A 19,796-nucleotide genomic window follows, 5' to 3' on the forward strand; every position below is an offset into this window, starting at 1 on the left:
TACTATGAGACTTGATATCTCAATGCTTCTAATACAAACGTGAGACCCGTAATATAACATGAGATGTGATATCCAAATCCGTCCCCTTCCAAACCTTAGACCCTTCCTTTATCATGAGATGTGATATCCAACTCCTTCCCATAACAATCCTGAGACCCTTCCGATATCATGAGATGTGATATCTCAAAGCTTCTAATACCAAACCTGAGACCCTTCCTATAACATGAGATGGGAATATCCAACTCCTTCCCATTCCAATCCTGAGACCCTTCCGATAGCAGAGATGTGATATCTCAATGCTTATACCAAACCTGAGATCCTTCCTATAACATGAGATGTGATATCCAACTCCTTCCCATTCCAATCCTGAGACACTTCCTATAGCATGAGATGTGATATCTCACTGCTTATACCAAACCTGAGACCCTTCCCATAGCATGAGATGTGATATCCAACTCCTTCCCATTCCAATCCTCAGACCCTTCCTATAGCATGAGATGTGATATCTCAATGCTTCTAATATCAAACTTGAGACCCTACCTATAGCATGAGATGTGATATCCAAGTCCTTCCCATTACAATCCTGAGACACTTCCTATAGCATGAGATGTGATATCCAACTCCTTCCCATTCCAATCCTGAGACCCTTCCTATAGCATGAGATATGATATCTCAATACTTCTAATACCAAACGTGAGATCCTTCCTATAACATGAGATGTGATATCCAAATCCTTCCCCTTCCAAACCTGAGACCCTCCCTTTAGCATGAGATGTGATATCCAACTCCTTCCCATTCCAATCCTGAGACCCTTCTGATAGCATGAGATGTGATATCTCAATGCTTCTAATACCAAACCTGAGATCCTTCCGATAGCATGAGATGTGATATCTCAATGCTTCTAATACCAAACCTGAGATCCTTCCTATAACATGAGATGTGATATCGAAATCCTTCCCCTTCCAAACCTGAGACCCTCCCTTTAGCATGAGATGTGATATCCAACTCCTTCCCATTCCATTCCCGAGACCCTTCTGATAGCATGAGATGTGATATCTCAATGCCTCTAATACCAAACCTGAGATCCTACCTCTAACATGAAATGTGATATCCAACTCTTTCCCCTTCCAAACCTGAGAGCCTTCCTATAGCATGAGATGTGATATCCAAGTCCTTCCCATTCCAATCCTGAGACCCTTCCTATAGCTTGAGATGTGATATCCAACTCCTTCCCATTCCAATTCTGAGACCCTTCCTATACTCTGAGACTTGATATCTCAATGCTTCTAATACCAAACCTGAGACCCGTAATATAACATGAGATGTGATATCCAAATCCTTCCCCTTCCAAACCTTAGACCCTTCCTTTATCATGAGATGTGATATCCAACTCCTTCCCATTCCAATCCTGAGACCCTTCCGATATCATGAGATGTGATATCTCAAAGCTTCTAATATCAAACTTGAGACCCTCCCTATAGCATGAGATGTGATATCCAAGTCCTTCCCATTCCAATCCTGAGACCCTTCCTATAGCATGAGATGTGATATCTCAATGCTTCTAATACCAAACCTGAGACCCTTCCTATTACATGAGATGGGAATATCCAACTCCTTCCCATTCCAATCCTGAGACCCTTCCGATAGCAGAGATGTGATATCTCAATGCTTATACCAAACCTGAGACCCTTCGTATGGCATGAGATGTGATATCCAACTCCTTGCCATTCAAATCCTGAGACCCTTCCTATAGCATGAGAAGGGATATCCAACTCCTTCCCAATCCAATCCTGAGACCCTTCCGATAGCAGAGACGTGATATCTCAATGCTTCTACCAAATCTGAGACCCTTCCTTTAGCATGAGATGTGATATCCAAATCCTTCACATTCCAATCCTGAGACCCTTCCTATAGCATGAGATGTGATATCTCAATGCTTCTAATACCAAACCTGAGATCCTTCCTATAACATGAGATGTGATATCCAATTCCTTCCCATTCCAAACCTGAGACCCTTCCTATTGGATGAGTTGTGATATCCAACTCCTTCCCATTCCAACCCTGAGACCCTTCCTATAGCATGAGATGTGATGTCTCAATGATTCTAATACCAAACCTGAGATCCTTCCTATAACATGAGATGTGATATCCAACTCCTTCCATTCCAATCCTGAGACCCGTCCTATAGCATGAGATGTGATATCGCAATGCTTATACGAAACCTGAGACCCTTCCTATAGCATGAGATGTGATATCCAACTACTTCCCATTCCAATCCTGAGACCCTTCCTATAGCATGAGATGTGATATCTCAATGCTTCTAATACCAAACCTGAGATCCTTCCTCTAACATGAAATGTGATATCCAACTCCTTCCCTTTCCAAACCTAAGAGCCTATCTATAGCATGAGATGTGATATCCAGGTCCTTCCTATTCCAATCCTTAGACCCTTCCTACAGCATGTAATATGATATCTCAATGATTCTAATAACAAACCTGAGACCCGTCCTATAGCATGAGATATGATATCCAAGTCCTTCCCATTCCAATCCTGAGACCCTTCCTATAACATGAAATGTGATATCCAACTCCTTCCCATTCCAACCTGAGACCCTTCCTATAGCATGAGATGGGATATCCAACTTCTTCAAAATCCAATACTGATACCCTTCCGATAGCATGAGATGTGATATCCCAATGCTTCTACCAAACCTGAGACCCATACTATGGCATGAGATGTGATATCAAACTCCTTCCCATTCCAATCCTGAGACCCTTCCTATAGCTTGAGGTGTGATATCCAACTACTTCCCATTCCAATTCTGAGACCCTTCTTATACCATGAGACTTGATATCTCAATGCATCTAATACCAAACCTGAGACCCGTCCTATAACATGAGATGTGATATCCAAATCCTTCCCCTTCCAAACCTTAGACCCTTCCTTTATCATGAGATGTGATATCCAACTCCTTCCCATTCCAATCCTGAGACCCTTCCGATATCATGAGATTTGTTATCTCAATGCTTCTAATATCAAACTTGAGACCCTCCCTATAGCATGAGATGTGACATCCAAGTCCTTCCCATTCCAATCCTGAGACCCTTCCTGTAGCATGAGATGTGATATCTCTATGCTTCTAATACCAAACCTGAGACCCTTCCTATAACATGAGATGGGATATCCAACTCCTTCCCATTCCAATCCTGAGACCCTTCCGATAGCAGAGATGTGATATCTCAATGCTTATACCAAACCTGAGACCCTTCCTATGGCCTGAGATGTCATACACAACTCCTTCCCATTCCAATCCTGAGACCCTTCCTTTAGCATGAGATGTGATATCTCAATGCTTATACCAAATCTGAGACCCTTCCTATAGCATGAGATGTGATATCCAAATCCTTCCCATTCCAATCCTGAGACCCTTCCTATAGCATGGGATGTGATATCTCAATGTTTATACCAAACCTGAGAGCCTACCTATAGCATGAGATGTGATATCCAAGTCCATCCCATTCCAATCCTTAGACCCTTCCTACAGCATGCGATGTGATATCTCAATGATTCTAATACCAAACCAGAGACTCTTACTATAACATGAGATGTGATATCCAACTCCTTCCCATTCCAATCCTGAGCCGCTTCCGATAGCAGAGATGTGATATCTCAATGCTTATACCAAACCTGAGACCCTTCCTATAACATGAGATGTGATATCCAACTCCTTCCCGTTCCAAACCTGAGACACTAACTATAGCATATGTGATATCCAACTCCTTCCCATTCCAAACATGAGACCCTTCCTATAGCAAGAAAGTAATATCCAACTCCTACCCATTCCAATCCTGAGACCCTTCCTATAGCAAGAGATGTGATATCCAAATCCTTCCCATTCCAATCCTGAGACCCTTCCTATAACATGAGATGTGATATCCAACTCCTTCCCATTCCAACCTGAGACACTTCCTATAGCATGAGAAGGGATATCCAACTCCTTCCCAATCCAATCCTGAGACCCTTCCGATAGCAGAGATGTGATATCTCAATGCTTATACCAAACCTGAGACCCTTCCTATGGCATGAGATGTGATATCCAACTCCTTGCCATTCAAATCCTGAGACCCTTCCTATAGCATGAGAAGGGATATTCAACTCCTTCCCAATCCAATCCTGCGACCCTTCCGATAGCAGAGACGTGATATCTCAATGCTTCTACCAAACCTGAGACCCTTCCTTTAGCATGAGATGTGATATCCAAATCCTTCACATTCCAATCCTGAGACCCTTCCTATAGCATGAGATGTGATATCTCAATGCTTCTAATACCAAACCTGAGATCCTTCCTATAACATGAGATGTGATATCCAATTCCTTCCCATTCCAAACCTGAGACCCTTCCTATTGGATGAGATGTGATATCCAACTCCTTCCCATTCCAACCCTGAGACCCTTCCTATAGCATGAGATGTGATGTCTCAATGCTTCTAATACCAAACCTGAGATCCTTCCTATAACATGAGATGTGATATCCAACTCCTTCCATTCCAATCCTGAGACCCGTCCTATAGCATGAGATGTGATATCTCAATGCTTATACTAAACCTGAGACCCTTCCTATAGCATGAGATGTGATATCCAACTACTTCCCATTCCAATCCTGAGACCCTTCCTATAGCATGAGATGTGATATCTCAATGCTTCTAATACCAAACCTGAGATCCTTCCTCTAACATGAAATGTGATATCCAACTCCTTCCCTTTCCAAACCTAAGAGCCTATCTATAGCATGAGATGTGATATCCAAGTCCTTCCCATTCCAACCCTTAGACCCTTCCTACAGCATGCAATATGATATCTCAATGATTCTAATAACAAACCTGAGACCCGTCCTATAACATGAGATGTGATATCCAACTCCTTCCCATTCCAATCCTGAGACACTTCCGATAGCAGAGATGTGATATCTCAATGCTTATACCAAACCTGAGACCCTTCCTATAACATGAGATGTGATATCCAAATCCTTCCCGTTCCAAACCTGAGACCCTTCCTTTAGCATGAGATGTGATATCCAGCTCCTTCCCATTCCAATCCTGAGACACTTCCGATAGCATGAGATGTGATATCTCAATGCTTCTAATATCAAAACTGAGACCCTCCCTATAGCATGATATGTGATATCTAAGTCCTTCCCATTCCAATCCTGAGACACTCCCTATAGCATGAGATGTGATATCCAACTCTTTCCCATTCCACTCCTGAGACCCTTCCTATAGCATGAGATATGATATCTCAATATTTCTAATACCAAACGTGAGATCCTTCCGATAACATGAGATGTGATATCCAAATCCTTCCCCTTCCAAACCTGAGACCCTCCCTTTAGCATGAGATGTGATATCCAACTCCTTCCCATTCCAATCCTGAGACCCTTCTGATAGCATGAGATGTGATATCTCAATGCTTCTAATACCAAACCTGAGATCCTTCCGATAGCATGAGATGTGATATCTCAATGCTTCTAATACCAAACCTGAGATCCTTCCTATAACATGAGATGTGATATCCAAATCATTCCCCTTCCAAACCTGAGACCCTCCCTTTAGCATGAGATGTGATATCCAACTCCTTCCCATTCCATTCCTGAGACCCTTCTGATAGCATGAGATGTGATATCTCAATGCCTCTAATACCAAACCTGAGATCCTACCTCTAACATGAAATGTGATATCCAACTCTTTCCCCTTCCAAACCTGAGAGCCTTCCTATAGCATGAGATGTGATATCCAAGTCCTTCCCATTCCAATCCTGAGACCCTTCCTATAGCTTGAGATGTGATATCCAACTCCTTCCCATTCCAATTCTGAGACCCTTCCTATACTCTGAGACTTGATATCTCAATGCTTCTAATACCAAACCTGAGACCCGTAATATAACATGAGATGTGATATCCAAATCCTTCCCCTTCCAAACCTTAGACCCTTCCTTTATCATGAGATGTGATATCCAACTCCTTCCCATTCCAATCCTGAGACCCTTCCGATATCATGAGATGTGATATCTCAAAGCTTCTAATATCAAACTTGAGACCCTCCCTATAGCAGGGGATGTGATATCCAAGTCCTTCCCATTCCAATCCTGAGACCCTTCCTATAGCATGAGATGTGATATCTCAATGCTTCTAATACCAAACCAATGACCCTTCCTATAACATGAGATGGGAATATCCAACTCCTTCCCATTCCAATCCTGAGACCCTTCCGATAGCAGAGATGTGATATCTCAATGCTTATACCAAACCTGAGACCCTTCCTATGGCATGAGATGTGATATCCAACTCCTTGCCATTCAAATCCTGAGACCCTTCCTATAGCATGAGAAGGGATATCCAACTCCTTCCCAATCCAATCCTGAGACCCTTCCGATAGCAGAGACGTGATATCTCAATGCTTCTACCAAACCTGAGACCCTTCCTTTAGCATGAGATGTGATATCCAAATCCTTCACATTCCAATCCTGAGACCCTTCCTATAGCATGAGATGTGATATCTCTATGCTTCTAATACCAAACCTGAGATCTTTCCTATAACATGAGATGTGATATCCAATTCCTTCCCATTCCAAACCTGAGACCCTTCCTATTGGATGAGATGTGATATCCAACTCCTTCCCATTCCAACCCTGAGACCCTTCCTATAGCATGAGATGTGATGTCTCAATGCTTCCAATACCAAACCTGAGATCCTTCCTATAACATGATATGCGATATCCAACTCCTTCCATTCCAATCCTGAGACCTGTCCTATAGCATGAGATGTGATATCTCAATGCTTATACCAAACCTGAGACCCTTCCTATAGCATGAGATGTGATATCCAACTACTTCCCATTCCAATCCTGAGACCCTTCATATAGCATGAGATGTGATATCTCAATGCTTCTAATACCAAACCTGAGATCCTTCCTCTAACATGAAATGTGATATCCAACTCCTTCCCTTTCCAAACCTAAGAGCCTATCTATAGCATGAGATGTGATATCCAAGTCCTTCCCATTCCAATCCTTAGACCCTTCCTACAGCATGCAATATGATATCTCAATGATTCTTATAACAAACCTGAGACCCGTCCTATAGCATGAGATATGATAGCCAAGTCCTTCCCATTCCAATCCTGAGACCCTTCCTATATCATGAAATGTGATATCCAACTCCTTCCAATTCCAACCTGAGACCCTTCCTATAGCATGAGATGGGATATCCAACTTCTTCCAAATCCAATACTGATACCCTTCCGATAGCATGAGATGTGATATCCCAATGCTTCTACCAAACCTGAGACCCATACTATGGCATGAGATGTGATATCAAACTCCTTCCCATTCCAATCCTGAGACCCTTCCTATAGCTTGAGGTGTGATATCCAACTCCTTCCCATTCCAATTCTGAGACCCTTCTTATACCATGAGACTTGATATCTCAATGCATCTAATACCAAACCTGAGACCCGTCCTATAACATGAGATGTGATATCCAAATCCTTCCCCTTCCAAACCTTAGACCCTTCCTTTATCATGAGATGTGATATCCAACTCCTTCCCATTCCAATCCTGAGACCCTTCCGATATCATGAGATTTGTTATCTCAATGCTTCTAATATCAAACTTGAGACCCTCCCTATAGCATGAGATGTGACATCCAAGTCCTTCCCATTCCAATCCTGAGACCCTTCCTATAACATGAGATGTGATATCCAACTCCTTCCCATTCCAACCTGAGACACTTCCTATAGCATGAGAAGGGATATCTAACTCCTTCCCAATCCAATCCTGAGACCCTCCCGATAGCAGAGATGTGATATCTCAATGCTTATACCAAACCTGAGACCCTTCCTATGGCATGAGATGTGATATCCAACTCCTTGCCATTCAAATCCTGAGATCCTTCCTATAGCATGAGATGTGATATCTCTATGCTTCTAATACCAAACCTGAGACCCTTCCTATAACATGAGATGGGATATCCAACTGCTTCCCATTCCAATCCTGAGACCCTTCCGATAGCAGAGATGTGATATCTCAATGCTTATACCAAACCTGAGAACCTTCCTATGGCCTGAGATGTCATATACAACTCCTTCCCATTCCAATCCTGAGACCCTTCCTTTAGCATGAGATGTGATATCTCAATGCTTATACCAAATCTGAGACCCTTCCTATAGCATGAGATGTGATATCCAATTCCTTCCCATTCCAATCCTGAGACCCTTCCTATAGCATGAGATGTGATATCTCAATGCTTATACCAAACCTGAGAGCCTACCTATAGCATGAGATGTGATATCCAAGTCCATCCCATTCCAATCCTTAGACCTTTCCTACAGCATGCGATGTGATATCTCAATGATTCTAATACCAAACCAGAGACTCTTCCTATAACATGAGATGGGATATCCAACTCCTTCCCATTCCAATCCTGAGCCGCTTCCGATAGCAGAGATGTGATATCTCAATGCTTATACCAAACCTGAGACCCTTCCTATAACATGAGATGTGATATCCAACTCCTTCCCGTTCCAAACCTGAGACACTAACTATAGCATATGTGATATCCAACTCCTTCCCATTCCAAACATGAGACCCTTCCTATAGCAAGAAAGTAATATCCAACTCCTACCCATTCCAATCCTGAGACCCTTCCTATAGCAAGAGATGTGATATCCAAATCCTTCCCATTCCAATCCTGAGACCCTTCCTATAACATGAGATGTGATATCCAACTCCTTCCCATTCCAACCTGAGACACTTCCTATAGCATGAGAAGGGATATCCAACTCCTTCCCAATCCAATCCTGAGACCCTTCCGATAGCAGAGATGTGATATCTCAATGCTTATACCAAACCTGAGACCCTTCCTATGGCATGAGATGTGATATCCAACTCCTTCCCAATCCAATCCTGAGACTCTTCCGATAGCAGAGACGTGATATCTCAATGCTTCTACCAAACCTGAGACCCTTCCTTTAGCATGAGATGTGATATCCAAATCCTTCACATTCCAATCCTGAGACCCTTCCTATAGCATGAGATGTGATATCCAACTCTTTCCCATTCCACTCCTGAGACCCTTCCTATAGCATGAGATATGATATCTCAATATTTCTAATACCAAACGTGAGATCCTTCCGATAACATGAGATGTGATATCCAAATCCTTCCCCTTCCAAACCTGAGACCCTCCCTTTAGCATGAGATGTGATATCCAACTCCTTCCCATTCCAATCCTGAGACCCTTCTGATAGCATGAGATGTGATATCTCAATGCTTCTAATACCAAACCTGAGATCCTTCCGATAGCATGAGATGTGATATCTCAATGCTTCTAATACCAAACCTGAGATCCTTCCTATAACATGAGATGTGATATCCAAATCATTCCCCTTCCAAACCTGAGACCCTCCCTTTAGCATGAGATGTGATATCCAACTCCTTCCCATTCCATTCCTGAGACCCTTCTGATAGCATGAGATGTGATATCTCAATGCCTCTAATACCAAACCTGAGATCCTACCTCTAACATGAAATGTGATGTCCAACTCTTTCCCCTTCCAAACCTGAGAGCCTTCCTATAGCATGAGATGTGATATCCAAGTCCTTCCCATTCCAATCCTGAGACCCTTCCTATAGCTTGAGATGTGATATCCAACTCCTTCCCATTCCAATTCTGAGACCCTTCCTATACTCTGAGACTTGATATCTCAATGCTTCTAATACCAAACCTGAGACCCGTAATATAACATGAGATGTGATATCCAAATCCTTCCCCTTCCAAACCTTAGACCCTTCCTTTATCATGAGATGTGATATCCAACTCCTTCCCATTCCAATCCTGAGACCCTTCCGATATCATGAGATGTGATATCTCAAAGCTTCTAATATCAAACTTGAGACCCTCCCTATAGCAGGGGATGTGATATCCAAGTCCTTCCCATTCCAATCCTGAGACCCTTCCTATAGCATGAGATGTGATATCTCAATGCTTCTAATACCAAACCAATGACCCTTCCTATAACATGAGATGGGAATATCCAACTCCTTCCCATTCCAATCCTGAGACCCTTCCGATAGCAGAGATGTGATATCTCAATGCTTATACCAAACCTGAGACCCTTCCTATGGCATGAGATGTGATATCCAACTCCTTGCCATTCAAATCCTGAGACCCTTCCTATAGCATGAGAAGGGATATCCAACTCCTTCCCAATCCAATCCTGAGACCCTTCCGATAGCAGAGACGTGATATCTCAATGCTTCTACCAAACCTGAGACCCTTCCTTTAGCATGAGATGTGATATCCAAATCCTTCACATTCCAATCCTGAGACCCTTCCTATAGCATGAGATGTGATATCTCAATGCTTCTAATACCAAACCTGAGATCTTTCCTATAACATGAGATGTGATATCCAATTCCTTCCCATTCCAAACCTGAGACCCTTCCTATTGGATGAGATGTGATATCCAACTCCTTCCCATTCCAACCCTGAGACCCTTCCTATAGCATGAGATGTGATGTCTCAATGCTTCCAATACCAAACCTGAGATCCTTCCTATAACATGATATGTGATATCCAACTCCTTCCATTCCAATCCTGAGACCTGTCCTATAGCATGAGATGTGATATCTCAATGCTTATACCAAACCTGAGACCCTTCCTATAGCATGAGATGTGATATCCAACTACTTCCCATTCCAATCCTGAGACCCTTCATATAGCATGAGATGTGATATCTCAATGCTTCTAATACCAAACCTGAGATCCTTCCTCTAACATGAAATGTGATATCCAACTCCTTCCCTTTCCAAACCTAAGAGCCTATCTATAGCATGAGATGTGATATCCAAGTCCTTCCCATTCCAATCCTTAGACCCTTCCTACAGCATGCAATATGATATCTCAATGATTCTTATAACAAACCTGAGACCCGTCCTATAGCATGAGATATGATATCCAAGTCCTTCCCATTCCAATCCTGAGACCCTTCCTATATCATGAAATGTGATATCCAACTCCTTCCCATTCCAACCTGAGACCCTTCCTATAGCATGAGATGGGATATCCAACTTCTTCCAAATCCAATACTGATACCCTTCCGATAGCATGAGATGTGATATCCCAATGCTTCTACCAAACCTGAGACCCATACTATGGCATGAGATGTGATATCAAACTCCTTCCCATTCCAATCCTGAGACCCTTCCTATAGCTTGAGGTGTGATATCCAACTCCTTCCCATTCCAATTCTGAGACCCTTCTTATACCATGAGACTTGATATCTCAATGCATCTAATACCAAACCTGAGACCCGTCCTATAACATGAGATGTGATATCCAAATCCTTCCCCTTCCAAACCTTAGACCCTTCCTTTATCATGAGATGTGATATCCAACTCCTTCCCATTCCAATCCTGAGACCCTTCCGATATCATGAGATTTGTTATCTCAATGCTTCTAATATCAAACTTGAGACCCTCCCTATAGCATGAGATGTGACATCCAAGTCCTTCCCATTCCAATCCTGAGACCCTTCCTATAACATGAGATGTGATATCCAACTCCTTCCCATTCCAACCTGAGACACTTCCTATAGCATGAGAAGGGATATCTAACTCCTTCCCAATCCAATCCTGAGACCCTTCCGATAGCAGAGATGTGATATCTCAATGCTTATACCAAACCTGAGACCCTTCCTATGGCATGAGATGTGATATCCAACTCCTTGCCATTCAAATCCTGAGATCCTTCCTATAGCATGAGATGTGATATCTCAATGCTTATACCAAATCTGAGACCCTTCCTATAGCATGAGATGTGATATCCAATTCCTTCCCATTCCAATCCTGAGACCCTTCCTATAGCATGAGATGGGATATCCAACTGCTTCCCATTCCAATCCTGAGACCCTTCCGATAGCAGAGATGTGATATCTCAATGCTTATACCAAACCTGAGAACCTTCCTATGGCCTGAGATGTCATATACAACTCCTTCCCATTCCAATCCTGAGACCCTTCCTTTAGCATGAGATGTGATATCTCAATGCTTATACCAAATCTGAGACCCTTCCTATAGCATGAGATGTGATATCCAATTCCTTCCCATTCCAATCCTGAGACCCTTCCTATAGCATGAGATGTGATATCTCAATGCTTATACCAAACCTGAGAGCCTACCTATAGCATGAGATGTGATATCCAAGTCCATCCCATTCCAATCCTTAGACCTTTCCTACAGCATGCGATGTGATATCTCAATGATTCTAATACCAAACCAGAGACTCTTCCTATAACATGAGATGGGATATCCAACTCCTTCCCATTCCAATCCTGAGCCGCTTCCGATAGCAGAGATGTGATATCTCAATGCTTATACCAAACCTGAGACCCTTCCTATAACATGAGATGTGATATCCAACTCCTTCCCGTTCCAAACCTGAGACACTAACTATAGCATATGTGATATCCAACTCCTTCCCATTCCAAACATGAGACCCTTCCTATAGCAAGAAAGTAATATCCAACTCCTACCCATTCCAATCCTGAGACCCTTCCTATAGCAAGAGATGTGATATCCAAATCCTTCCCATTCCAATCCTGAGACCCTTCCTATAACATGAGATGTGATATCCAACTCCTTCCCATTCCAACCTGAGACACTTCCTATAGCATGAGAAGGGATATCCAACTCCTTCCCAATCCAATCCTGAGACCCTTCCGATAGCAGAGATGTGATATCTCAATGCTTATACCAAACCTGAGACCCTTCCTATGGCATGAGATGTGATATCCAACTCATTCCCAATCCAATCCTGAGACTCTTCCGATAGCAGAGACGTGATATCTCAATGCTTCTACCAAACCTGAGACCCTTCCTTTAGCATGAGATGTGATATCCAAATCCTTCACATTCCAATCCTGAGACCCTTCCTATAGCATGAGATGTGATATCTCAATGCTTCTAATACCAAACCTGAGATCCTTCCTATAACATGAGATGTGATATCCAATTCCTTCCCATTCCAAACCTGAGACCCTTCCTATTGGATGAGATGTGATATCCAACTCCTTCCCATTCCAACCCTGAGACCCTTCCTATAGCATGAGATGTGATGTCTCAAAGCTTCTAATACCAAACCTGAGATCCTTCCTATAACATGAGATGTGATATCCAACTCCTTCCATTCCAATCCTGAGACCCGTCCTATAGCATGAGATGTGATATCTCAATGCTTATACCAAACCTGAGACCCTTCCTATAGCATGAGATGTGATATCCAACTGCTTCCCATTCCAATCCTGAGACCCTTCCTATAGCATGAGATGTGATATCTCAATGCTTCTAATACCAAACCTGAGATCCTTCCTATAACATGAGATGTGATATCCAATTCCTTCCCTTTCCAAACCTAAGAGCCTATCTATACCATGAGATGTGATATCCAAGTCCTTCCCATTCCAACCCTTAGACCCTTCCTACAGCATGCAATATGATATCTCAATGATTCTAATAACAAACCTGAGACCCGTCCTATAACATGAGATGGGATATCCAACTCCTTCCCATTCCAATCCTGAGACACTTCCGATAGCAGAGATGTGATATCTCAATGCTTATACCAAACCTGAGACCCTTCCTATAACATGAGATGTGATATCCAAATCCTTCCCGTTCCAAACCTGAGACCCTTCCTTTAGCATGAGATGTGATATCCAGCACCTTCCCATTCCAATCCTGAGACACTTCCTATAGCATGAGATGTGATATCTCAATGCTTCTAATATCAAAACTGAGACCCTCCCTATAGCATGATATGTGATATCTAAGTCCTTCCCATTCCAATCCTGAGACCCTCCCTATAGCATGAGATGTGACATCCAACTCCTTCCCATTCCAATCCTGAGACCCTTCCTATAGCATGAGATATGATATCTCAATACTTCTAATACCAAACGTGAGATCCTTCCGATAACATGAGATGTGATATCCAAATCCTTCCCCTTCCAATCCTGAGACCCTCCCTTTAGCATGAGATGTGATATCCAACTCCTTCCTATTCCAATCCTGAGACTCTTCTGATAGCATGAGATGTGATATCTCAATGCTTCTAATACCAAACCTGAGATCCTTCCGATAGCATGAGATGTGATATCTCAATGCTTCTAATACCAAACCTGAGATCCTTCCTATAACATGAGATGTGATATCCAAATCCTTCCCCTTCCAAACCTGAGACCCTCCCTTTAGCATGAGATGTGATATCCAACTGCTTCCCATTCCAATCCTGAGACCCTTCATATAGCATGAGATGTGATATCTCAATGCTTCTAATACCAAACCTGAGATCCTTCGTCTAACATGAAATGTGATATCCAACTCCTTCCCTTTCCAAACCTAAGAGCCTATCTATACCATGAGATGTGATATCCAAGTCCTTCCCATTCCAACCCTTAGACCCTTCCTACAGCATGCAATATGATATCTCAATGATTCTAATAACAAACCTGAGACCCGTCCTATAACATGAGATGGGATATCCAACTCCTTCCCATTCCAATCCTGAGACACTTCCGATAGCAGAGATGTGATATCTCAATGCTTATACCAAACCTGAGACCCTTCCTATAACATGAGATGTGATATCCAAATCCTTCCCGTTCCAAACCTGAGACCCTTCCTTTAGCATGAGATGTGATATCCAGCACCTTCCCATTCCAATCCTGAGACACTTCCTATAGCATGAGATGTGATATCTCAATGCTTCTAATATCAAAACTGAGACCCTCCCTATAGCATGATATGTGATATCTAAGTCCTTCCCATTCCAATCCTGAGACCCTCCCTATAGCATGAGATGTGATATCCAACTCCTTCCCATTCCAATCCTGAGACCCTTCCTATAGCATGAGATATGATATCTCAATACTTCTAATACCAAACGTGAGATTCTTCCGATAACATGAGATGTGATATCCAAATCCTTCCCCTTCCAATCCTGAGACCCTCCCTTTAGCATGAGATGTGATATCCAACTCCTTCCTATTCCAATCCTGAGACTCTTCTGATAGCATGAGATGTGATATCTCAATGCTTCTAATACCAAACCTGAGATCCTTCCGATAGCATGAGATGTGATATCTCAATGCTTCTAATACCAAACCTGAGATCCTTCCTATAACATGAGATGTGATATCCAAATCCTTCCCCTTCCAAACCTGAGACCCTCCCTTTAGCATGAGATGTGATATCCAACTCCTTCCCATTCCATTCCTGAGACCCTTCTGATAGCATGAGATGTGATATCTCAATGCCTCTAATACCAAACCTGAGATCCTACCTCTAACATGAAATGTGATATCCAACTCTTTCCCCTTCCAAACCTGAGAGCCTTCCTATAGCATGAGATGTGATATCCAAGTCCTTCCCATTCCAATCCTGAGACCCTTCCTATAGCTTGAGATGTGATATCCAACTCCTTCCCATTCCAATTCTGAGACCCTTCCTATACTATGAGACTTGATATCTCAATGCTTCTAATACAAACGTGAGACCCGTAATATAACATGAGATGTGATATCCAAATCCTTCCCCTTCCAAACCTTAGACCCTTCCTTTATCATGAGATGTGATATCCAACTCCTTCCCATTCCAATCCTGAGACCCTTCCGATATCATGAGATGTGATATCTCAAAGCTTCTAATATCAAACTTGAGACCCTCCCTATAGCATGAGATGTGATATCCAACTCCTTCCCATTCCAATCCTGAGACCCTTCCGATATCATGAGATGTGATATCTCAATGCTTCTAATACCAAACCTGAGACCCTTCCTATAACATGAGATGGGAATATCCAACTCCTTCCCATTCCAATCCTGAGACCCTTCCGGTAGCAGAGATGTGATATCTCAATGCTTATACCAAACCTGAGATCCTTCCTATAACATGAGATGTGATATCCAACTCCTTCCCATTCCAATCCTGAGACACTTCCTATAGCATGAGATGTGATATCTCACTGCTTATACCAAACCTGAGACCCTTCCCATAGCATGAGATGTGATATCCAACTCCTTCCCATTCCAATCCTCAGACCCTTCCTATAGCATGAGATGTGATATCTCAATGCTTCTAATATCAAACTTGAGACCATACCTATAGCATGAGATGTGATATCCAACTCCTTCCCATTCCAATCCTGAGACCCTTCCTATAGCATGAGATATGATATCTCAATACTTCTAATACCAAACGTGAGATCCTTCCGATAACATGAGATGTGATATCCAAATCCTTCCCCTTCCAAACCTGAGACCCTCCCTTTAGCATGAGATGTGATATCCAACTCCTTCCCATTCCAATCCTGAGACCCTTCTGATAGCATGAGATGTGATATCTCAATGCTTCTAATACCAAACCTGAGATCCTTCCTATAACATGAGATGTGATATCCAAATCCTTTCCCTTCCAAACCTGAGACCCTCCCTTTAGCATGCGATGTGATATCCAACTCCTTCCCATTCCATTCCCGAGACCCTTCTGATAGCATGAGATGTGATATCTCAATGCCTCTAATACCAAACCTGAGATCCTTCCTCTAACATGAAATGTGATATCCAACTCCTTCCCTTTCCAAACCTAAGAGCCTATCTATACCATGAGATGTGATATCCAAGTCCTTCCCATTCCAACCCTTAGACCCTTCCTACAGCATGCAATATGATATCTCAATGATTCTAATAACAAACCTGAGACCCGTCCTATAACATGAGATGGGATATCCAACTCCTTCCCATTCCAATCCTGAGACACTTCCGATAGCAGAGATGTGATATCTCAATGCTTATACCAAACCTGAGACCCTTCCTATAACATGAGATGTGATATCCAAATCCTTCCCGTTCCAAACCTGAGACCCTTCCTTTAGCATGAGATGTGATATCCAGCACCTTCCCATTCCAATCCTGAGACACTTCCTATAGCATGAGATGTGATATCTCAATGCTTCTAATATCAAAACTGAGACCCTCCCTATAGCATGATATGTGATATCTAAGTCCTTTCCATTCCAATCCTGAGACCCTCCCTATAGCATGAGATGTGATATCCAACTCCTTCCCATTCCAATCCTGAGACCCTTCCTATAGCATGAGATATGATATCTCAATACTTCTAATACCAAACGTGAGATTCTTCCGATAACATGAGATGTGATATCCAAATCCTTCCCCTTCCAATCCTGAGACCCTCCCTTTAGCATGAGATGTGATATCCAACTCCTTCCTATTCCAATCCTGAGACTCTTCTGATAGCATGAGATGTGATATCTCAATGCTTCTAATACCAAACCTGAGATCCTTCCGATAGCATGAGATGTGATATCTCAATGCTTCTAATACCAAACCTGAGATCCTTCCTATAACATGAGATGTGATATCCAAATCCTTCCCCTTCCAAACCTGAGACCCTCCCTTTAGCATGAGATGTGATATCCAACTCCTTCCCATTCCATTCCTGAGACCCTTCTGATAGCATGAGATGTGATATCTCAATGCCTCTAATACCAAACCTGAGATCCTACCTCTAACATGAAATGTGATATCCAACTCTTTCCCCTTCCAAACCTGAGAGCCTTCCTATAGCATGAGATGTGATATCCAAGTCCTTCCCATTCCAATCCTGAGACCCTTCCTATAGCTTGAGATGTGATATCCAACTCCTTCCCATTCCAATTCTGAGACCCTTCCTATACTATGAGACTTGATATCTCAATGCTTCTAATACAAACGTGAGACCCGCAATATAACATGAGATGTGATATCCAAATCCTTCCCCTTCCAAACCTTAGACCCTTCCTTTATCATGAGATGTGATATCCAACTCCTTCCCATTCCAATCCTGAGACCCTTCCAATATCATGAGATGTGATATCTCAAAGCTTCTAATATCAAACTTGAGACCCTCCCTATAGCATGAGATGTGATATCCAAGTCCTTCCCATTCCAATCCTGAGACCCTTCCTATAGCATGAGATGTGATATCTCAATGCTTCTAATACCAAACCTGAGACCCTTCCTATAACATGAGATGGGAATATCCAACTCCTTCCCATTCCAATCCTGAGACCCTTCCGGTAGCAGAGATGTGATATCTCAATGCTTATACCAAACCTGAGATCCTTCCTATAACATGAGATGTGATATCCAACTCCTTCCCATTCCAATCCTGAGACACTTCCTATAGCATGAGATGTGATATCTCACTGCTTATACCAAACCTGAGACCCTTCCCATAGCATGAGATGTGATATCCAACTCCTTCCCATTCCAATCCTCAGACCCTTCCTATAGCATGAGATGTGATATCTCAATGCTTCTAATATCAAACTTGAGACCCTACCTATAGCATGAGATGTGATATCCAAGTCCTTCCCATTACAATCCTGAGACACTTCCTATAACATGAGATGTGATATCCAACTCCTTCCCATTCCAATCCTGAGACCCTTCCTATAGCATGAGATATGATATCTCAATACTTCTAATACCAAACGTGAGATCCTTCCGATAACATGAGATGTGATATCCAAATCCTTCCCCTTCCAAACCTGAGACCCTCCCTTTAGCATGAGATGTGATATCCAACTCCTTCCCATTCCAATCCTGAGACCCTTCTGATAGCATGAGATGTGATATCTCAATGCTTCTAATACCAAACCTGAGATCCTTCCTATAACATGAGATGTGATATCCAAATCCTTTCCCTTCCAAACCTGAGACCCTCCCTTTAGCATGAGATGTGATATCCAACTCCTTCCCATTCCAATCCTGAGACCCTTCTGATAGCATGAGATGTGATATCTCAATGCTTCTAATACCAAACCTGAGATCCTTCCTATAACATGAGATGTGATATCCAAATCCTTTCCCTTCCAAACCTGAGACCCTCCCTTTAGCATGAGATGTGATATCCAACTCCTTCCCATTCCATTCCCGAGACCCTTCTGATAGCATGAGATGTGATATCTCAATGCTTCTAATACCAAACCTGAGATCCTTCCGATAGCATGAGATGTGATATCTCAATGCTTCTAATACCAAACCTGAGATCCTTCCTATAACATGAGATGTGATATCCAAATCATTCCCCTTCCAAACCTGAGACCCTCCCTTTAGCATGAGATGTGATATCCAACTCCTTCCCATTCCATTCCTGAGACCCTTCTGATAGCATGAGATGTGATATCTCAATGCCTCTAATACCAAACCTGAGATCCTACCTCTAACATGAAATGTGATATCCAACTCTTTCCCCTTCCAAACCTGAGAGCCTTCCTATAGCATGAGATGTGATATCCAAGTCCTTCCCATTCCAATCCTGAGACCCTTCCTATAGCTTGAGATGTGATATCCAACTCCTTCCCATTCCAATTCTGAGACCCTTCCTATACTCTGAGACTTGATATCTCAATGCTTCTAATACCAAACCTGAGACCCGTAATATAACATGAGATGTGATATCCAAATCCTTCCCCTTCCAAACCTTAGACCCTTCCTTTATCATGAGATGTGATATCCAACTCCTTCCCATTCCAATCCTGAGACCCTTCCGATATCATGAGATGTGATATCTCAAAGCTTCTAATATCAAACTTGAGACCCTCCCTATAGCAGGGGATGTGATATCCAAGTCCTTCCCATTCCAATCCTGAGACCCTTCCTATAGCATGAGATGTGA

Source organism: Ambystoma mexicanum, chromosome 1p (assembly GCF_040938575.1).
Source record: "Ambystoma mexicanum isolate Mex_15411 chromosome 1p, UKY_AmexF1_1, whole genome shotgun sequence".
Classification (NCBI taxonomy): domain Eukaryota; kingdom Metazoa; phylum Chordata; class Amphibia; order Caudata; family Ambystomatidae; genus Ambystoma; species Ambystoma mexicanum.